Source organism: Camarhynchus parvulus, chromosome 3 (genome assembly GCF_901933205.1).
Source record: "Camarhynchus parvulus chromosome 3, STF_HiC, whole genome shotgun sequence".
NCBI classification, from domain to species: Eukaryota; Metazoa; Chordata; class Aves; order Passeriformes; family Thraupidae; genus Camarhynchus; species Camarhynchus parvulus.
In genome coordinates this window covers 98,536,623-98,556,810 of record NC_044573.1, presented here as the reverse complement: position 1 = coordinate 98,556,810, position 20,188 = coordinate 98,536,623, and the positions used below count along the sequence as shown (strand labels likewise).

General features: G+C 35.6%; 1 protein-coding gene across 4 annotated transcripts in view; it reads right to left on the bottom strand.

Annotated features, from left to right (window-relative positions):
- Positions 1–20,188, bottom strand: part of KHDRBS2 (KH RNA binding domain containing, signal transduction associated 2) — a 324,004-nt gene that overhangs the window by 242,175 nt on the left and 61,641 nt on the right. The gene's annotated exons all lie outside the window — the stretch shown is intronic.

Here is a 20,188-nt window from a genome sequence, read left to right as displayed (position 1 = left end):
ATCTCCAACCCACAAATTACTTTCCATTGAAGCAATATAGTGATTTCTTTTTCCAGAACTATAGAAACTTATGAATAATAAATCACATAAAAATATTGGACTGAAATATCAACACTTTTTTTTGCCTTCTTTCCTATGCATAAAGAAACAATATCAAATATTGTCCCTCTTACCTGCGAGAGCAATATTTATCTGTTAAAGAACACTTGTTTGATCATGGATTTAAAAAGAGAAGTAAACTAAGCAGTAAAAGAAGGGAAAAATCCAGGCTGATTAAAAAATGGAGAAGTGGGTAGAGTGAACAGCTCAACATCACATTCCCCCCACTCTGCCCACATTCATGTGTTAAGCTACCTTTCGTTAATACTAAATAGATTCAGTTTTTATCCACATTTCCCTAAACAAACTGGTTTTGTGATGTTGCAAAAACATAGTTCCCAAGTCATCGACTTGAGTTTGAGGGCTATCCTGCAGTGACAACATGAATGGCTGGTACTTTCTTCCTGTGAATGTGTAACTCACTTGGACAACAAATGTTGAGATGCCAGAAAAAAAAATCCCTCTGAACCTAGGATGAAGAGATGCTAGTATATCATTCTGCAATATGAAAACATTTTTGTAACAACTTAAAACCTGAAGTGCATTAGAGAGAATGATATACAGAAAACACACAGTCATTGCATGAACTGCACTATATAAGATAAATTTAAATAAAGAAATAATAAAGTCAATAAAGTAAAGAAATAATAAAACACCTATTGTGATCAGCACCAGCACAACACAGACTATTCAGCATTTTGATTCTTTTGATTAATTATCTATTTAACAATAAAGCAACAAAAACACCCAGAACTTACAGAGAAAATCAGGGAAGTCAATACCTTCTTGTATTTTTATGAAACAGATTTGACAACTGTACTCTTATATAAGTATATGCTGTTTGCATTTGATAATCCCTTTCACAATTTTTTTATATATTTTTCCACTAATAATCCTGAAGAAACATATTTAATTACACTAATTATTTTCAGGGCTAAGTGTATGTAAGGTTTTTTCCCATTGCATTTATTTAATTTTCTGTGCTTTAAGTGAACAAGTGTCAGTTACACAGGTACTAATGACACAGATCCTCTTCTAATGACTTTATGAAGTCAGTGGTGTTTTAAGCAGCCTGTTAGTACTGACATATTTAGTGGAGACACTCACAAGCAGCACACAAATATTGGAGCAAGTCATCCTCAGGACCTCCACATGCTTGGATGGAAGAATTACTATGTCTTCATGTGCTATTCGACACAGCAGGAATAAGCCAAGAAGAAAGTAGGGTCTCTCAGGGAGAAAAAAGCCATTTTTGGACACGTAAGGGTCTGACTCCAAGGTGAGCTGTATGGGACACAACCCTAACGGTCATGGCTTTTGGCTGCAGGACCTAAGGCAGCACTACCCTTTGCATAATTTGGGTAGAAACATTCAAAATAACAACAGAACAAGGGTTATGTTTACCTAGTCATTTTACTATCTTTTTTAAATTAAAATTTGAGGAAAATTATGTCAAAAAGACATATTAACAAGGAAAATTTTCATTCCTAATTTATGCAGCTTACATTGCATATGAGTGGGAGGCAGGTTTTTTAATTATTCAGTGGTAACAAGTTTCCATGTGAAGAGAAGGATGTGGGATGTCAGGAACTAAAAAGAAGGAAAGAACTCATGAATCTCTCAGGGGTCCTGAGAATGGGAAACCTGTGACAGACAGAGTTTTGGAGGTCACTAAAGTGTTGCATTGACACTACTCTTGAGAATGACAAATACAGCTCCTTAACAGAGGATGCATAAAATACTATAGTGAACAACACTGGAGCAGAGTCAGAAAAAAATATCTATGTTTTAAGATTACCAGTATATGCACAAATGAACAGCTATATCCATGGACTACTGAATTTGTTACACTGTAATTTACCACATGTAGCTAAATACCCAAAACCATTGACAGATGCTGCAATATTAGCCCCTATACATAAGAACCCCTGAAATATCCATTTCTTCTTCCTGTTACAATATATTACTTAGGCCTTCAAATAAAGAAATAATTTTTTTGCATTTCCACAAGGATAAAGATGTACCTCAAAAGAATAAAGGTGACCATATGTAGGTCATGCACAGAAGTGTTACAAATATTTAGTCAGGACAGAATATCACATGTAGTAGCATAGAATAGAGTACTACATATAGAATTTTACAATACTACAAGAATCCATATCATCTGCTGTTAGGAAAACATAAAAGAAGGGCTAGGTATTATAAAAAGACAAACTGGTCTATCTGAAATAGACAGATGGGAAGACAAGAGTGTGTGAAGGATAACTAACTAAAGGATGGACAAAAACACATAATCAGGTGTATGCTATATAATGAATACAGAAAGTAAAAGGGCAACACCTGTTAGGCAGTCTGGCGTCCATAAAGTTTTACAGCTAGCAAGAAGCCAAGAGAAAAACCGTGCCCTTGAAATTACTGGGACTGCATCTGGTGATGACTTGGCACTTCACATGCAAGGCACTGCTTAAGACTGTGCATTTCACACTTGTAATTTGCTATGGGTAGGTATAGGCAAATGTCTTGTAATATTTTTAAATATGTCTGAAAAAGCAAGGAATGAACTTTGTTTAAACTGGGAGAAACCTGTGTGTAGAGCACACATCTAGAAACCCACAACTTACAGTGTCCTGGGAAAACAATCATCCATGGTAGCTACTTTCCAGCAAGAGCATCAGCAAACAGCCTTTGGCACTGCACTAAGGGACGCTAAGCAAGAGTACAGAAAAGTCTGCAATGGGAGAGAGAGACTTGCAGGAGTTAATTATCAGCCACTTTACTGCTGAGGAGACAATTGCTGCTTTGGTTTGTGTGTCCTGTAACTCAGGACAGCTGAGGAAAATAAATTCATTATGTATTACTCATCATTATGTATTACTCGTCATATATTATTTATAATTTCAGCTGCCATTGAATTCTAGTTTATGGCCTCAAAAATTGCTCTCATAGTTTATGTCTTACTGGGCAAATAACTGGCATTAGCAGTGGCCAGTGGTAGCTGAAGATGTCCTGCTATCCCTACACAGATACAGAGCTGTGACTGCCTGCTCACGAGTGCTACAAGGCAGTCACCTGTGCCTCTTCCCCCTGCCAAAATCCATTCAGGTCTGCTGCTTATAGCTGCCTACACATGGAGGCAATGATGGGCTTGAGGGAGAAAAGGGGTGGCTTTCAATTTCCAGTTCTAGGCTTCCCTAGCCAGTGATATGAAAATATGTGGGGAGTCACACAGAATTGAGAAGGACCGTGTGGATCACTGAGTCTGATCACACACTTGTCATACACAGTAGCTCACAAAGTCTTTCTCCTACACACAAAAGGACACAAAACAGTCAACAATGACCTATGATAGACTTCAGTCCTAGAACAAAAGACCAAGAGCCAGAAACCATAGTATGCACGAGAAGAAGAAACAGCAATTCTCAGAAAAAATACAAACATTAGAAAAATCTTACAAAATATTTTAAAAGGATTATGGAAATGATGCTGCCAGCCCTGCTGCATGTCATTTTAGCTCTCCATTTCGTACTAAATCTGTTTTCAGTTCTAATAGTTGAAGTCACCCACACTGCTATACATATTGATAACTCCTATCTTACAGTGTATATTGATATCAACCTAGCGCTGGCAAGACTACTTCTATAGCACACAGGGCTTGTATACTGTTATTTTAAAATAATGAAAAGGAAAAATAGCAAATAGTCTTTGTTACTGACACACCTTGTTATCCATTAAGCCATTTGTACTGAATGTGGTTTTCAAGAATGTCCTGTTACACACCTAAGAAAGAAAGAGACACTGACATATTTCAGGACTTTTAAGACAAAAAAAGAGAAATATGGAGTAGCAGTAAAGCATTACTAAGAGGAAAACTCAACAAGAGGTGGGAAGCTTTAAAAAACAATCTAAGATCTGTAAGACTCAAGGATGCACTGGTTTATCAAACACTTAGAGCTTCCTGTTTCAGTGTTCTCCAGGCCTTCAAACTTCATCAAAGGAGTTGAGTCTGTGATCTTCTGACTTTGAGTAGACTGTTGAGCCTAGTAAGATGAAAATCTCAATTTTTCAATATTTTTATAATATTATTTCTAATACTTACAAAAAAACTTAATGCACTAATAGAATGCATTGAATGTCAAAGGAAAATGATGGAAGAGGTGTGAAAAGGGGAGAGGAAGACTGTCCTGCACTAGAAAGACTAGAAGGTAATTTATGCAATCAACTCAGCATTACGAGTAAGTACTTGAATCTTTCCTTTCCTTGAAGACACTAATGGCATAGGTAAAACATTCAGGAATCCCCTAGAGCTATGCATAATATGTTCAAAACGAGGTTGGACAGAGCATACAAATTGGAGGTACTAAAACATTATTACAAATCAACTGAAATAATCAAATCACTTCAGTTGCATGTCAGAATAGATGCCCAGTAGTCACGAATTCTACTTGCTTCAAGGGGAATATAAGCCAGCTGGTATTTGAAAGTCTACCCAAAAGTAAAGATTCTTTGTTTCCCACAAAATTATCTGGTATAGATCAAAAATGAGTATTTCAATGAATATCCATAGTCTTGTGCTCCTAGCTAAGTGATAATAGATCCCTCCCCATGTAGTCTGGTTATACATGCCAACATGCTGTGTCAACTCCAGGGAATAAACACTGTGATATTGAACTGCTGTTCATTTATACTATTGAAGATTATTTGAGAATACTATCTCTATATCCTTGATGCAGAGTCCTTGCACACTTTCTCTAGATTGCATGAGCACATCTGATGTTGGAGATCATCCATGTATAGTTATCTAAAGTTGAATTAAGTATTATCCACATACACATTCCTATATGCATATTGCTCAATTATAGATGAAGAAATTACATTCCCTACATGCACACACTGTAATTTGTGAAGTAGTAACATACAAGTTAGAGACCAATATTTAAGCTTCTGCAGAAGTTAACTACATTTTTTACTTTCTTATTTATATTGTATAATTACTATGTACTTCTTCAAAACATTAACAAGACACAACTTACTCTCCAGCAAGAATGATAAATACAACGTATGTGACTCTATCACCTCATGATTAATAGGGTCTTTTTTATTCATGAAGTCAGATGTCAGACTCAGTTGAAAAATGTGTATCATCTTATATGTATTTATTCCTAAGCCTACTAAAATTGCTTTCCACTGCTACAGATGGATACAATAACAACCACTTTTCACTGTTTTTGGAATTAACACAAGATGTATGTCAAATGATGACCTTAAACTTCCTGAGTTGAAAATTTCATTTAAAACTTGACAAATACACTGGATGCCAGAATAACACAGTAATAACAATTCACATGAAATCTACTACCTCTTCTAACCAGACTCCTCAAAAAAACCCTTAAAGCTTCAAAATAGCCATTGGCTATTGCCTGGAGAGAAAAACTGTACAATTTCTCTTTGCTTTCTCACAATCTTTTAATTTTTTAATGTTCTTCTAATTTAAAACCAGTACACTATTTTCTTTTATGACTTATTGCAGAGTTAGTTGATAATAATTGTTTGAAATACTGTTCTTGCTATTCTTCTGTAAATTCCTGAGAATATTCCTCCTGTCACCCAGGAAAAATTTAGGGTGTGCCCATGATCAGTTCCCCACCAGAGTACCTCATTTTCCTTCTAAGTTATATAACAGTAATAAATGAGTTTTGCAGAAAAATTACAATTAAAAATTGCCTAAAAATTAAGGTGAGCAGTTAATAGGTATATGACAATATCTTCTGAGTCCTGTACGTGCTGGTTTTCATTATAAGCCATTGTACTGGCTGATAAACCATCCACTTCAACTCAGCTCATTTCTTAAATTATTAATTAATAGTTAGTGGCTGCAAAGCTAAGAAACCTGAAGAGAAAGTGAAGTTATAGATTAGTGAATCAAAGTCCATGTATTTTCATCATTCTACCCCTGAATGAAGTATTTGATATTTCTGACATACTTCTTATATACAGACTGTGCATCAGAAATAGCCTGTGTTTTCTCCTGATTTGCCTAGTTAAAAAAGTATGAATGAGGCAATTGTTCAGAAAATGAGAAACCGTGTACTTGCTGAAGAAAAACATTTATAATTTACTCATTCATGTTAGAGACTCTATTTTCCAACAGATTTTAGGTTACTTTAGTTAGCAGAACAAGGCTAAGAATAAGGCGTTGATGCTACCATTATTTCTTTCAGGCAGAAATTAACTGTTGAGGAGAATGTGTTCACAGTAAGTTTGAACAGTAACTCACAGCAGACTCTACAGTATCCCTTTTTTTTGCACCTTCCTTGCTGTAAGGGAAGTCTTTATTCTAGAAAAAAGAATCAATTTTTATGCATCTGAAGAATGCTCCCAGTGTCTTCGGTAAAACTAAACATATCACATAAAAATCTAAAATATATACAAATCCTGGCAATGCCATCATGAAATTTTTAATTGCCAGTTATCTCAAGCTGTTATACTTGAGAACTATTTATTTTTAGTATTGCTTCAGACTAGTACCTGTTTCCACAGAGATCGCATTTGAATAAGAAAACCACATCCCCAAAACCCAACAAACTTTGTTGTGGTTGGTGCCCTTGGTGACTCATTTGTTCACATTATGACCTAAATGCAGTCTTCAAATACAAATAGTACTATATAATAGGTAGCACTAGAGTGTTAGCATGTGATAAATGAAAAAAAAGTTCCTGCAGGCTACTTATCCAAATATAAGTAATGATATGAACCATTACAGATGTAATCACTCCCTGTAAAAAATAAAGAGCAGTGATGACTGCAGGACACCTGGTTATGGTCAGCTGGCAATAGAATCTCTGATTTAAGGAAAAAACCTCCTCAAATACTTCCACACTGGCCAGTCTTGTTCTCCTGTAAAAACTGGAGTCTGTTTTTGGGATGTTATATCCAAGATGTAGATATCAAGAATGTACTGTGTACTGGATGTGTCTATCATAGCTACGAAAACACAGTCCAAGAGCATCATTTAAAAAAAAGGGGAGAGGGAGAGAGTAGAAAAAGACCACATTTTGCATTGCTGTATCTATTTAATCACACTGACAAAAACACACTACACAGTTAGCAAAGAAGAAGCAATTAAATCACAAAATAACTTCCAGAATTTTTTTCCAGTTTACACATAAAAACACTACCTTTACAACAGCATACACTGAGAGCAGTCAAACTACCCCACAGGGAAAAAAAAAACCCCAAGCTATTCGAAACTGAAGCTTGACCCTTAGCAACACTGAAGCCACTACTGCCAAAGTACTAAAAAATTCTTAAGTAACAACTGAAGTTAACAGTGACTGCCAGAAAAGACCAAGCATAAGTGCTGCTGATGTAACAACACAGTAACTTGAATTAAAGATAACTCTACAACTCTCTTTAGTCTGTTCTAAGCCTTGTTTGTAGCAGTTGTAATATGGCTCACATGCCTTTCTTAAATGCATTAAGTAGCTTGTTCTACACCCTAAAAGTACATCCCCATCATCCTTTACCAGGAAACTGACCTGTAAGCAAAACTGATTTTTATTTTCTTTCACAGGGAAAGGCCATGTATATGGCTTTTTGAGGCAGGGGAGGGGGGAGGTAAGACAGGGGAGCTGATAGCCTTTCTAAACATAAGAACACAGTTTACAATAAAAACTTAGGAGTATATTTCCATTGGGAAAAAGGTTATCTTTTCATAAAAGCCTAATGTTACACATTTTGTTCGTTTGCTTTTATAGAGGACAGTGTTACACATTAATAAACTAGTTTTTCTTATTATTATATGTTTGGAAGTTTATGCACTCTTTGCATACTGTCTCTATGCAAGAACTAAGAGTATCTCTACACCTATGAGCACTTCTTGGTATACCTAACTCACTTCTAAATTCACTACTTGTGTAGTGTTAACAAGAGACGTGTAAGAGCACTGAAGTTACTCAACCCACTCAGAAATCTGAATCTTCAGTTGGCAATCCCTTATTGAACTCAGAACTATTGCAACTAGATTACTGGAGATTAAAAAAATTAAAACCTCCTAAAAAACCCTGCAAGCCAGTTTAAAGATACTTTGTTTTAATGGGCTGCAGCCAAGTACAATTTGAATGCCCTCTATCTGTACAGCCTCTCTAGGCATCCTGCTGCTTGGCTTCACTGTTCCCATGCTGATAAAGTTTCTCCTTTTATCCAGTCTGAACATCTTTTGTTCCAAGCTACACCTGCTGCCTCTGACTCCCCCAAGATGCACCATTGTGAAGTGTCTCCTCAACACCTTCCCTGCAGACAGTAGGGAGGTAGCCCTTGGGTTGTCTGAAGATAACTCTTCCTCCTGGCTTATTCAGCCCAGCTCCCTCAGCCTCTCCACACAGAGCTCGTGCCCCAGCCACTGGTGATCCTGGCAGTCCTCCTCTGAACTCATTTGTCTGTGTCTTCCTTATATTTGGAAAATTAAAATTAGACACAGAAATGTAGGCAACCATTTTCTACTGGCAGCAGATGAACACATTGGTTGCCCCACCATCATTCCTTTCCCAGCTTACATATCCCTTATCTTGAATGTGAAGAAAATCTCTGCAGTTTCACTCTAGAGCAGTCTGAGTCAACTTTCAGAGTAAGAGGACAAATTCAGCATTGTGGAGCACTAATGCACCTAGCTCTGCTCCTGCAGACACAACTGACTCCAGGCACTTGGTCTGTGAGCTTGAGCCTGAGCTTAACGAAACACATCCTTGCAGAGACATGATGTGTTCTGGCAATCTGCTCCTAGGGAACAAAAATAGAATTTTTTCTCTTCTCTGAAGAACAGTCATGAGAGGATTTGTAGAGATTCCCTCCTCCCTGTATGTCATCCTGCCAGTATATCCATGAGAGAACACTTTTTCTGTACCCATCATCCTATTATTTTATTGTAAAAAGGAATCCTTTAAAAAAAACCACAAAAAAACCCTGAAAATATCTGAAAACTTGAAAGCTTTGTTTTTGTTTTCCACTTTTTTCCCCCATCATCTCTTCTCTCTAATGATATTCCAAAAAGCATGATATTGAGTGCTCTGAAAGTCATCTTACCTTTTCATGCTCGTATCATTTCTGCAATATCAAAAAATGTGACAAATGAAATTGTACCTGAAAGAAATAAACTATCTCTTCTTGCAGAGGCTGGAAGAATAATAAAACATGATTTGTACTAGCACTAAGCTAATTACGGTGACACCACTTCTGTGCTAGAGTTCTGTTAGTGTCAGCACTTACATTACGAACCCATCATTCCAGGGTTTATAATTCTGCTCTACGTTAGTTAGTGACTCTTCCAGGAGTGCACAACACAGTGGTTAATGGCTTCATTAGTGACACTTTCCTAAAAATGGCTTAAATTTTAAATTACTTTTAAATTTTGTGACTCCTGTGTCTGCTACATGGTATAAATCGCAAACAACCTGTAACTAAAGCAAGACAATTCAGGAAGACAAAACCCATTTGAAATGTGATTTATATGCTTGGACTTAAAAGTGCTTATTTTTGCAAAGTTTAGAGACAATAGCTGGTCTATATAATGACCATCTTCACTACCTTCCCATCCAGACATGATATCAGGGTTTTCTGGAAAACTGAGGTTTCCATTAAAGAAACATCTAAATAGCATCATGAGTAAGAAGAGAGTTTCATAAGCATAAGCAGCAAATGTCAGGTGATGTTTTGGCAATAAAGCCACCAAACATCAGTGTTTTAAGTTTCATATGTGAACACATTTATCTAGAAAAAGATGCTGTGATTTCTTGTATCTGTTAAAGTACTTGGATACTTTGGAAATCTGCAGATAACCTGCCCACTTCAGTATGCTGGTTATTTTTAGGCAACAAGACAATTCACTGGACATGCTTAATTGAGAATGCAGACTCCTGGGTCTGAAAATTGCCAAAATAAAAAAGCACTGTCTTGCATCATGCTGGAACATGACATAAAACATGGTCTTAATTATATCCACTTTCTTATTTATATTTAAAGTTACACATTTACAGTATCTGGTACCTATGTGAGTAACTGAGATAAAGTTTTACAGCTTACACAGAAAGAATTCTATTTCTTCCAAATTCCACTTCCACTCAATCATAAAAATAAGTATTTAAAGCAATGTGATAAGAAGCAGCCTAAGGCTATAAAATCTGAAACAATATTCCAGGCATATAAGGAAAAAATTAAAAAAAACATTTTTAAAAAGGCAAGAATTTATTGCTGGTAAAAGCAGTAATAAATTGTTCTCTTTCAGAAAAAAAAAGGGCTTTTTCTCGTTTCTGCTACCCATCAGGTTTTTTTTTTCTCAATAAATGACAGAGAAATAACTTATTCAAGATTTCTTTAACTTCTGAGAAACATGTTTATTCTTATTATCTTATTGAACAATTTTCTATAGGCTGTGTAATTTTTCTTTTAATATTGCATTAAGCATTGCTTCAGTGAATTTTCCTTGGGTAAAATAAACCAGGTGAAGAAGATCTAATTCTCTCTTGCTGAGTTGACATAGACAATAAACAGTTTCTCTCATCAGTAGATGGTCTACCAGCTTGGAAACCAGTGATTAGTGAGCAAATGGTGTGCAATTATGCTATGTATGCCATGGTGAACATTTCTGGTAGCAGAATAAGTCATAGGTGACAATATTTACCTTAGTGCTACCCACTCCTTATCTCAGTACAGCATTAGGATCTCAGAAGGAAGACGGAAACACATTTTTGCTACAGTTGTCACCTGTTCTAAAGTCATCCAGTTGGAACAAAACTGTGACTTCTTATTTAGGAAAAGTGACAGAAGAATTGTCTCTTCCTTGTCTTCTTTTAAGAACAGGTGAGTGACGGAACTATGAATCGCTACATTTCTTGAAATGAAAGAGGGATGCCATGGTTTCCTCCCAGTGAGTGTATTTTTCTTCTCACAATCCCAAACCACAGATATGTAACAGTTAAAAAACCCCACATATAACCTGTGGTAACCACAGATAAATTGGTGGTTCTACTGTTAATAGAAAATCTAATTCCATCAAGTGAACGTGCTTCCAATTGATTCTTTGTGCTCCTGAAAATGTTTATATATTGATCCTACTACCAAGCTATATAGGCTAAAAATGGAAGGCACATTTTTAGTAAATTTTTATAAAACACAAACACACACATATATATGCATGTATTCTAATAAAAACACGAAAGATACATTTATGAAACAGATTTCTTCACTATTAGAACATATCCTTTGCATTTGTATTATGTGGAAGTGTCACCTGCTTATTTTGTCTGCTCAATGTGAGTAAAAAGCAAAACAGGAAAGAAGGTGGCTGAGGTCAAACATGCTCTAGGCTAAATATCTGCAACTCAGCAAGTAAGAGCATTTTCAGCATAAATTTCTTTCATTACCATATTCCTCCACATACCAAGATGTGTTAAAGTTTTCTGATGATGTGTGAGAAGCTGTAGAAACAGCAAGAAAGCCACCAAAATCTATGACATTGCAAAGGAGTTATAAAACCATTCAAAGAACAGTCCTGAAGAGGAGGAAAACCTTGTCACTGAACTAACTGGTCCAGAAAATTCACAGTTACTCTGCTTGGGGCACACAGGCTCTGGAGAATGCTGCTTGTACGTCCTTGTTGCTGTAATTGGCCTTCTCCTATGTGAGGAGCCATACATGACCCATGGGGCCATGTAATTTCCAAGTCCTTCATAGGGAATCAAGGCAAGGTGAACATCTACCTTGCGCAGTCTTTCTCCCTAGAAACTATTGACCTCAGAGCTTGACTTCAGCTCAGTTTGCAAGAGGAAGCTATTTCAAAGACAAGTAAGATCTTTGAAGTTTGGAGAACACATAGAGCTGGGTAGAAGAACACGTTCAAACTGAGGCAAGGCTGTGCCTTATGCTCATGCCATAGGAGATCAGAAAATCCATAGAAGACAGATTTTTTGCCATTATATTCATCAGCAAAACATCAAATCAGAGCTCACAGCTAAGCAAAAGACACAGACACGCTCAAAAAGCTTCCTTAGCTCTGAAGCTCAAAGAACTGCTCGTGTACTCTGGTACCACTGAAATCTGAACTGTTCCATGATGAGCTCTATTACCTCCGGTCTAGTCATCAGGTCTATTGCAAAAGGATCAAGGCAGAGTATTATCTCCCGTGTTAATATTTTATAAGTAATTTTCAAAATTTAGATGAGAGTTATTAGAAATTACATTAATAACTACTTTGAAGTGACCTTGTAGCACTACTTGAACAGAGGAAAAAGCCTGAAAAGCCACAAAACAGATTTCATCTTCAGCGTTAAGAGGTAAAAACATACTTCAGGAGTGTTTGTGTAAGACAAAAGAATATATTTTCTTTCAAGAACTGATTAGCCCACATAGATTCTTCACTTACAAAATGTTTGATCAGTTTAGACTAGAATAATGGAGGTATAGGAAAAAATGACCAGCAGCTACCTGTTGCAGCAATTTTGAAGCACCCGATGTGCATTTTTTCCTTTAAATATTGGATATTTTTTCAATGTTTGAAAGGAAGTAACTGTTTTAACAGCAACTTTAACAAGCTTCCAAAACCTTCTTTAAACCCTACTTTGCTTAAAGTTATCAGTTTACTGTTCTTTCATTCTCTGCTAACACATAAGACTGTAACATTAAAAAAACATTACATTTATGCTGCACTATATTTCCTTATTAAAAATATTACTGTTATTATTAAAAATATGTATATGAAATATTACCACAACTAAAATAAGTAAAATCTCACATCCTATATGATAGCAGCATTTCAAATGGAAAAGCTGTATTGGATATGGCTGACTGGAGTTAATTTTCTTCATTACAGACAGTAAGGTGCTGTGTTTGGGATTTGTGCTAGAAGAAGAGTTGATAGCACTACAACGCTCTACTTACTGCTTGCACACATTACGAGTTTTTCAAACTTGAATTTCTAAGGACATAGAAAAGCCCAGACACACAATAGAACCAATTTGCCATAAAGTCTTCTCCTCTACCGCCCTGCAATTTTAAGATGTTGATGTTATACATGTTAACTAATGTAACTGGCAACTATCCTGTTAAAAGCTAGAAGGAAAAAAATTAGTAACAAGTCATCCAAACCTGATCACAAATAGGTGAGCTTTTTGATCAGTACACAAATATCTGACTTAGTTCTGCTCCTGCTGAAGTCAAGTGAAGTGAAAAATCTCACTTTAACCAACAGCTTGCTTTACAGTTCTCACGAAGTATAGGTCCAATTTGAAAGCTTTAGTAGATATGATTCACTGTGTATTTAGACATAAAGTTTAATTTTTACTGTTCACTATCTTTTTTAGTCCTTAAGAAGCAACACAGATTAAGTGGAAGGGAGGTAGATTCTATTTATCATAAATCATCAACAGACTTTCTTGCTGAACTCCCCTCAGATTCCAAAAGCAGATTCCTTTGAAAATACTGAATTTGTACTGATGATACTGAAGACAAAATTTAGCCCTTAAATCATCCATTAATACCAAGAGCAGAGAAAGAAACAATGCTGCTGTAATTGCAAAGAAAACCCCAAGTATCTTTGGGTGTATGTTGAGAACATGTCCACAATAAATCACACACAACCAGTGTATTATCAACATGAAATCATGCTCCTGATTAGAGCTGTTGGTTTAAGCAGGGTGAACCCCTGCCCACTCTCACACTTATTTTATTAAAGTCATGTTAAAAATTATATTTTTCTTTCCCCCTCAAACAGGAATAATGAAGAATAATAGAGAGGAATGTAAGAGTTTTGGTGGCCTAGAAAACATGAATCATGACCAACATTCCCAGTGGGGAGTGGCTAGGACTCGTCTGTATTTCACATAGCTGCTACCAGCTATCAACTTTCTCGTGCTCATATTTTTATTTGTCCCGTTTTCTACCTACACTGTGTTTTCTAGACTGTCAGCTCCTTGGAGAAAGACCAGTGTACTTATAAAATGCATTGAGTACAAAGGGTGTTTCCATCTTAGTTTTGGCCTTTGAGTGCTCTGCAATGCAAAATGGTAAATTCTAACCACTCTTAAAGTCTGCCTTGAAATATGGAAGGCAATACCACTCTAACAACACTGAGTAATTCCCAGTAAATCACTAAGCAGCAATTTTGTGTCCCTGCCCATAATTTCAAAAATTAGTTTAGGAAGAAAACAATAAAGGATGAAGGCTGGACTATGTATTTTCACATATAAATAAAGGGAAGATACCTCATGAGAAATCTTTCACAGTCATGCAATCAAAGGTGGGGAAAGTAGCTCCAGTGTTAGGAATATTTTTTTGTACTAATTGTTTTTAACTATGTTAATGCTGTTTTAATTACACTGCTAAAGATTTATACAGCATGGATAGTTAAATGAAACAGAAAGGCAAATCTCTAAACTCTATCTGGAATACTCTTTATTCTCTGCAGTCAGCAACAATTTCATGAAACAATTTTTAAAGAGGTCTGTACAGAGCAGCATTTCTCAGCATGATAAAGAAGGCAGTTAATGATGTCAAAGCTGATTTCAACAGCAGTGTTATAAAAACAAATAAAACGTTAACGAAAATGGGGACAGAAATTATTTTTATATAACAAAAGGTATTTCCTGTAACTATTCAAGAGCTCCACAGGATTGGCATTGGCCCTAGAAGCATTAGATTCACGGCTCATTTCATGAACTTACCTGGAATAGGTAAGTAGAGAGATGGATGAAAGATCAGGTCCTAAGTCAGGGGGAAAAACAAATCGTGTGATTTTTTTTTTAATGTATTTTACTGAAAGTACAATTAAAGTATTTGTCTAGATTTTCCAGATGTCTGCTGTCATTAAATGTTAGAGAAGACTTGTATCTATTTGGGGTCTTGAGTACAATCAGAAATACTGAAAAACTGCAGTGGATAGTGGAATGGCACCACTTGCAAGAAAATTTCAGAGAAGTAGAATGAGATTTGAGGTTTGAGAAGTTTTGCCTCTTCTCTCAGCTTAAGTACAGGAAGATAACTACTTTTCCAACTTTCCTCTCTTCAAGGGTTCACATATTTAATTTCACTTTTCAGAATTAGCTGGACAGTTCATACACAAGTGATTTAAAGAAAATATCTTGGTTATAGCTATTTATTTGAAGCAAAAAAAGTCAACAATACTCAAAAATTACAATTTGAATTTTAAAATATTTATGCTGTTCTATCTAAAATATAATTAATTATCAAAATTGAAACTATACATTAATAAGAAATTTGGTAAGAAGCAGAACTGAGATATTAGAAAACTTAAAAGACCCCTCTTCTAACATCTGAGTGCTAAATAGGGCCTGGTATTTCACCACTGAATATAATTTATTTCAATATCTTTTCATTAGATTTTTATGAATCTTAAGTACACTTTATATAAATTTTCTGGAAAAATTTTCTGTATATCAGTGACTCCAGAAATTGACATTTAATGGAAAAATCAAATATTAATAAATTCCAGATTAAACACAGTACCTAAAGAAGTTTTTGCCCCTATTATACCTGGTGTTGTGTAGATCAGAGATTCTGAGTGACAATTACACTTTAATTTGAAAATTTAATTGGCCTCAACTAAAAAGGAAATTTGAAATTTCCCCACATGTTTATAAAGGTAAAAGCATTATTTTTTTACAAAGACGCATGTCCAGTTATTTCACTAAGACCAGGTAGGGATAGAAATCTTTCAAGATATATGAGAAAGCATTCTTTATTTATGCAACTATTTCCAGGATCAATTTCAGTACAACACACACTTCATGTAAATTAATAATTTTCTGCCTTCCAATGTTCAGGCTTCTCTTTAAAGAATTCGGTTGAAATACCAAACCAGTGAAACCTTTAGATTTAGTTTGGCATCAGTCTAAATTCCAGAATCTTGCCAAGTATAAAGGCTTTTCTTATCTTACATAGGAGAAAAAACACTGGCAAGGCAAGTAAAAATCTCCACTCTGTAGTTAGATACTTTGCTCTTTTTCCTTTTATAAAAATGCTGGAGTTTTTATAATCTCCTGAAACATCTACAGGATTAGTGACAGATCAAATATTCCTCCTGCCTTATGCAACAACAAGGTACTTATTTCATTAAAACAATACAAATCACAGAGAGAAGTCATGGCTACTCATTGAGCTCACTAACAGCCCAAGTCCCACTTCCCTTAGCAGTTTTCTGTTTTCTTGTCATTCCATTTAATGGACATATTAGTAGATCTTCATATCTTACTTAAAAGTGAACTAAACACACAAATCACCTGCAGATGATTAATATTACAACAGTGCTTTGAAAGCACAACAGCAACTATCAGGTTTGAGAGAAACAACACATGAAAGAATGAGAATGCTAAATAAAAATCATGTTACTTGTCTGAGTTAGACATTAAAGATAGAATAAAAAAAGTTCACCTTTCACAATGAATTCTGTAGCACTGCTGAGTTTGTCTAATTTATTTGCTTGAAGTCAGGAGTTTATGAAGCATAAAACAATATAAACTAACACTATTTGGCACTGAATCTTTAAAATAGTAACAGATGCTGTGTTGGTTTTGACTGGGGTAGAGATCACTTTCTTTGAAGTCTGGATCTGTGTTTGGATTTTTGCTGAAAATAATGTCGATATAATACAGATATTTTTGATAGCAGCATTTACAGCGTCAAGGCTTTTCTGCTCCTCATCCCACCTGACCTGCAAGGAGGCTGGGGGGTCTCAAGAAGCTGGGAGGACACACAGCTGACCCCAAATACCAATGGGATATCCCAAACCATACAGTGTCATGCCCAGCATATAAAGGTGGGAGGAGACATTTGGAGTGACAGCATTTGTCTTCCCAAGTCACCATTAAATATGACGGGCCCTGTTCTCTGGAGATGGCTGAACACCTGCCTATCCATGGGAAGCAGTGAAGACATTCCTGGTTTTGCTTCACTTCCGTGCACAACTTTTGCTGTAGCTATTAAAGTCTCTTGTCTCAGCCCACTGTCACTATTCCATCTCTCTCCCATCCCACTGGTGCAGGAGTGAGTGAGTATCTGCATGGGGCTTGGTTGCTGGCTGAGGTCAAACCAAGACAGATGCACTGCAGTATTTAAGACTTTCATACACATACTGTTTACTTTTAAGTCGTCAGCTATTTCATATATCTGCGCTCACAGAAAGCAAAAGAAATTAACAAACTGAGCTATTCCTAAATGGCTGAAACCCAGCTAAGCTGAAGGCAGGGATAATGAGGGCAGAATTTCACCAAAGTCAGCAATATTTTAATTTACAATGTGTACTGGACACGTTTGCAAACAAAAACTTCCTGTTTTATGTGCTACATGAAGCTGAGGCTTTAAACAAGCTCTCAAATTCTTAAACTGTGCAAAGGAACAAATATGCAAAGCCCAGTTTAGATGCTCCTTAAGTTATCACAGAAAAAGGTAGGAACTATAGAAAATAGCAAAAGCCAAACTACAAGGAAGTAAATGGCAAAAATCTGTATTGCCATGCAAATGACAACGTTCCCCACCAAGTGTCTAAACCATCGCTTTTGTTTCTCAGCAACAAGATAATTTCAGATTTTTGGGGTTTTTTTAAATTTTTTTAAATAACCCAGTCTTTTCCCATATCTGATGTATTGGAAATAAATTCACACTGATCTGTGCTGAAGTCTTTTTAAACAAACCCTGAAGTATTTTCATGCAAGTCTTAGGTGGAATTCACATATCATGAAAGTTTTTTTTAAAAAAAGGCATTATGGGACAGAAAGAAGGATCAACCAAGAAATTGCATCACTGTTTCAAGAGAAATTTTGACTGGATTGATTAAAAATATCCGTTGCATAGTGGAGTGTGTGTAAATGAGATGCTGTTTTTACCTGGGCTGCTGGTATTTAAGATAATTAATCTCAGACAAGATCATTGCTGATGTATCAACTAACACCCCATCTCTATTTTAAATCCCTGTTTTAGAGCACAGGAAAGAGGCCTGTGTCTTTACCAGCTGGTAACATAAGACAGCTGTTGCTAATCACAGACTTTCATATCTTTTCCTCTTGTCTGCACCAGACTGTGGACACTTGAGTAGGGACAATTTCATAAGGCTTATTCTGCAACTTCAAGAACTACTTAGCCACTAGAAGCCTTCTGTGTTAACTTTTGCTCAAACCTTAAAATGCTGCTGCTGGCTCTACAGCTGTCATTGAAGCTTAGCCTACAGACCATAATAAATTTTTAGGCCAAAGGTTCCCTTGGAGCAATTTGTATTTTTACATGAAGTTAAAGTAAGTGTAAATGTCTTCCAAGAGCTGCCCTCACTCCTAAACAGAGAGCCTGTAAACTGTTGTTTTACATGGTTTTTAACTGGGCAGAATTTTTTTTCAACAATTTTATACACTTGGACACTTTCTGCATATTTACAGAATCTAGCACTGCCCAAAAAATCTTATCAGCAAACAATGAATAAATGATTTATAATAGTGATCTTTCAAATAGAAATGACTCCTAAGTGAAATAATATGATAATTATCTTAGCTGTTTATAAACACAAGTCAGATCAACTGCTATTATTAACATATTCTACCAAACATATAAAACAAATCCTCTTAATTATTTTCTACTTTTTTTTCATTATTTATAAAGCAAGCTGAAGCAACTGCTGTGTGCTGATTTGCCTAATGTATACAATTATCCAGAAAAGACAAGACGCCAGATCACAGCAATCAGCTGTTTGATACTAAGTGTAAATGCAGTCCTTGAAAGATAGCTCCTAGAGACAGCTTCAGGAAACCTGCAATTCTGGGAATAATTCCATGACAAGCACAGAATATTTCTAGCAAATCAACTACAGAAACTCTGCAAGAGATTATTCTGCATTACTGAATAAGTATTTCATTTCCATCACACTGATTTCTTTCGCTCCACCACTCAAAAGCTGTAAAAAATGCCTTATATCTTTTACTATTCAATAATATGACACGTTCATTAAAGTAAATGAAGCTAATTTAATCACATTCAGGTGCTATATTGGATAGATGATAGTGTTTTGTCTTTTAAATAGTTTGTCTTTTATTCTACTACCTTCATCAAACAGTATTCTGAATAATTATCACACTGCTGTTACGAAGTTACAGCGCTATTACATCCTGAATAAGAACTTCAGGTCACCTACAGCATTTACACAAAATACCACAAATCAAGGCAAAGCACCTCAGGCTATGCAGTAAGGAAGTAATTCCTTATAGCACTGTATGTGTTTCTAAAGTCTTTAACATTTGGATTACTACATTATCTCAGTTTTATATTCACTAGTCAGGAGGTAAGTGTCAGCTGGAATCATTGAATCTCAATTTTTTTTACACCTATCATTTTGTTTGATGAGCTTTTTACCAATTGCAATTTATTGCTCTGATGAAAGTATAAAGCAAAAAGCTCAAAGTGTAATCAAGGCTAATGGTGAACCACGTACCATGTGATAATAAATCAGCAAGGAAAAAATACTCTGGAGACAAACAGAGCTGTTTATAATTTCAGTATGAATACTATTGGAATAACTGTTTATGTAAAATTTAAAACTGTATAAGAAAACCAAACAAACACCTAAGTTCCAAAAAAACCAATAATCTCTTATGAAATATAAAACAAAAAACTTCCCATGGGCAGCTAAATTTTGCAAGAAATAAAATCCTTTTTCTGCATTAAAATGTGCAGCAATGAGAACTAATAAGAAAGTCTTAGATGCTAAAACATTTAATTTTTATCAACAGCAAGGAACATTGTCAGTCACAGTCTGCAGTAATCTGACACTTGATCTTTTAAAACTTACTACACCAGAGAAAATCCCCCAACTCTTCTATGAGGAAGCTTTTCGGCGTTACTGGAACATTTTTTTTTTGGGCAACTGGTATTTTATTTTATAAAAGGATGATATATGTAAAAAAAAAAAAAAAAAGAAAAAACAAACTGAGAAAAAAGTCAGCAGTTTGCGTAAGGACAAAACCTACCTGAGTTTGAAAAAAAATCTCATTCCCTTTAATTGCTTTTCTGAAAGGCCCCGAGACAGAAGCTAAAACATGTAATAGCT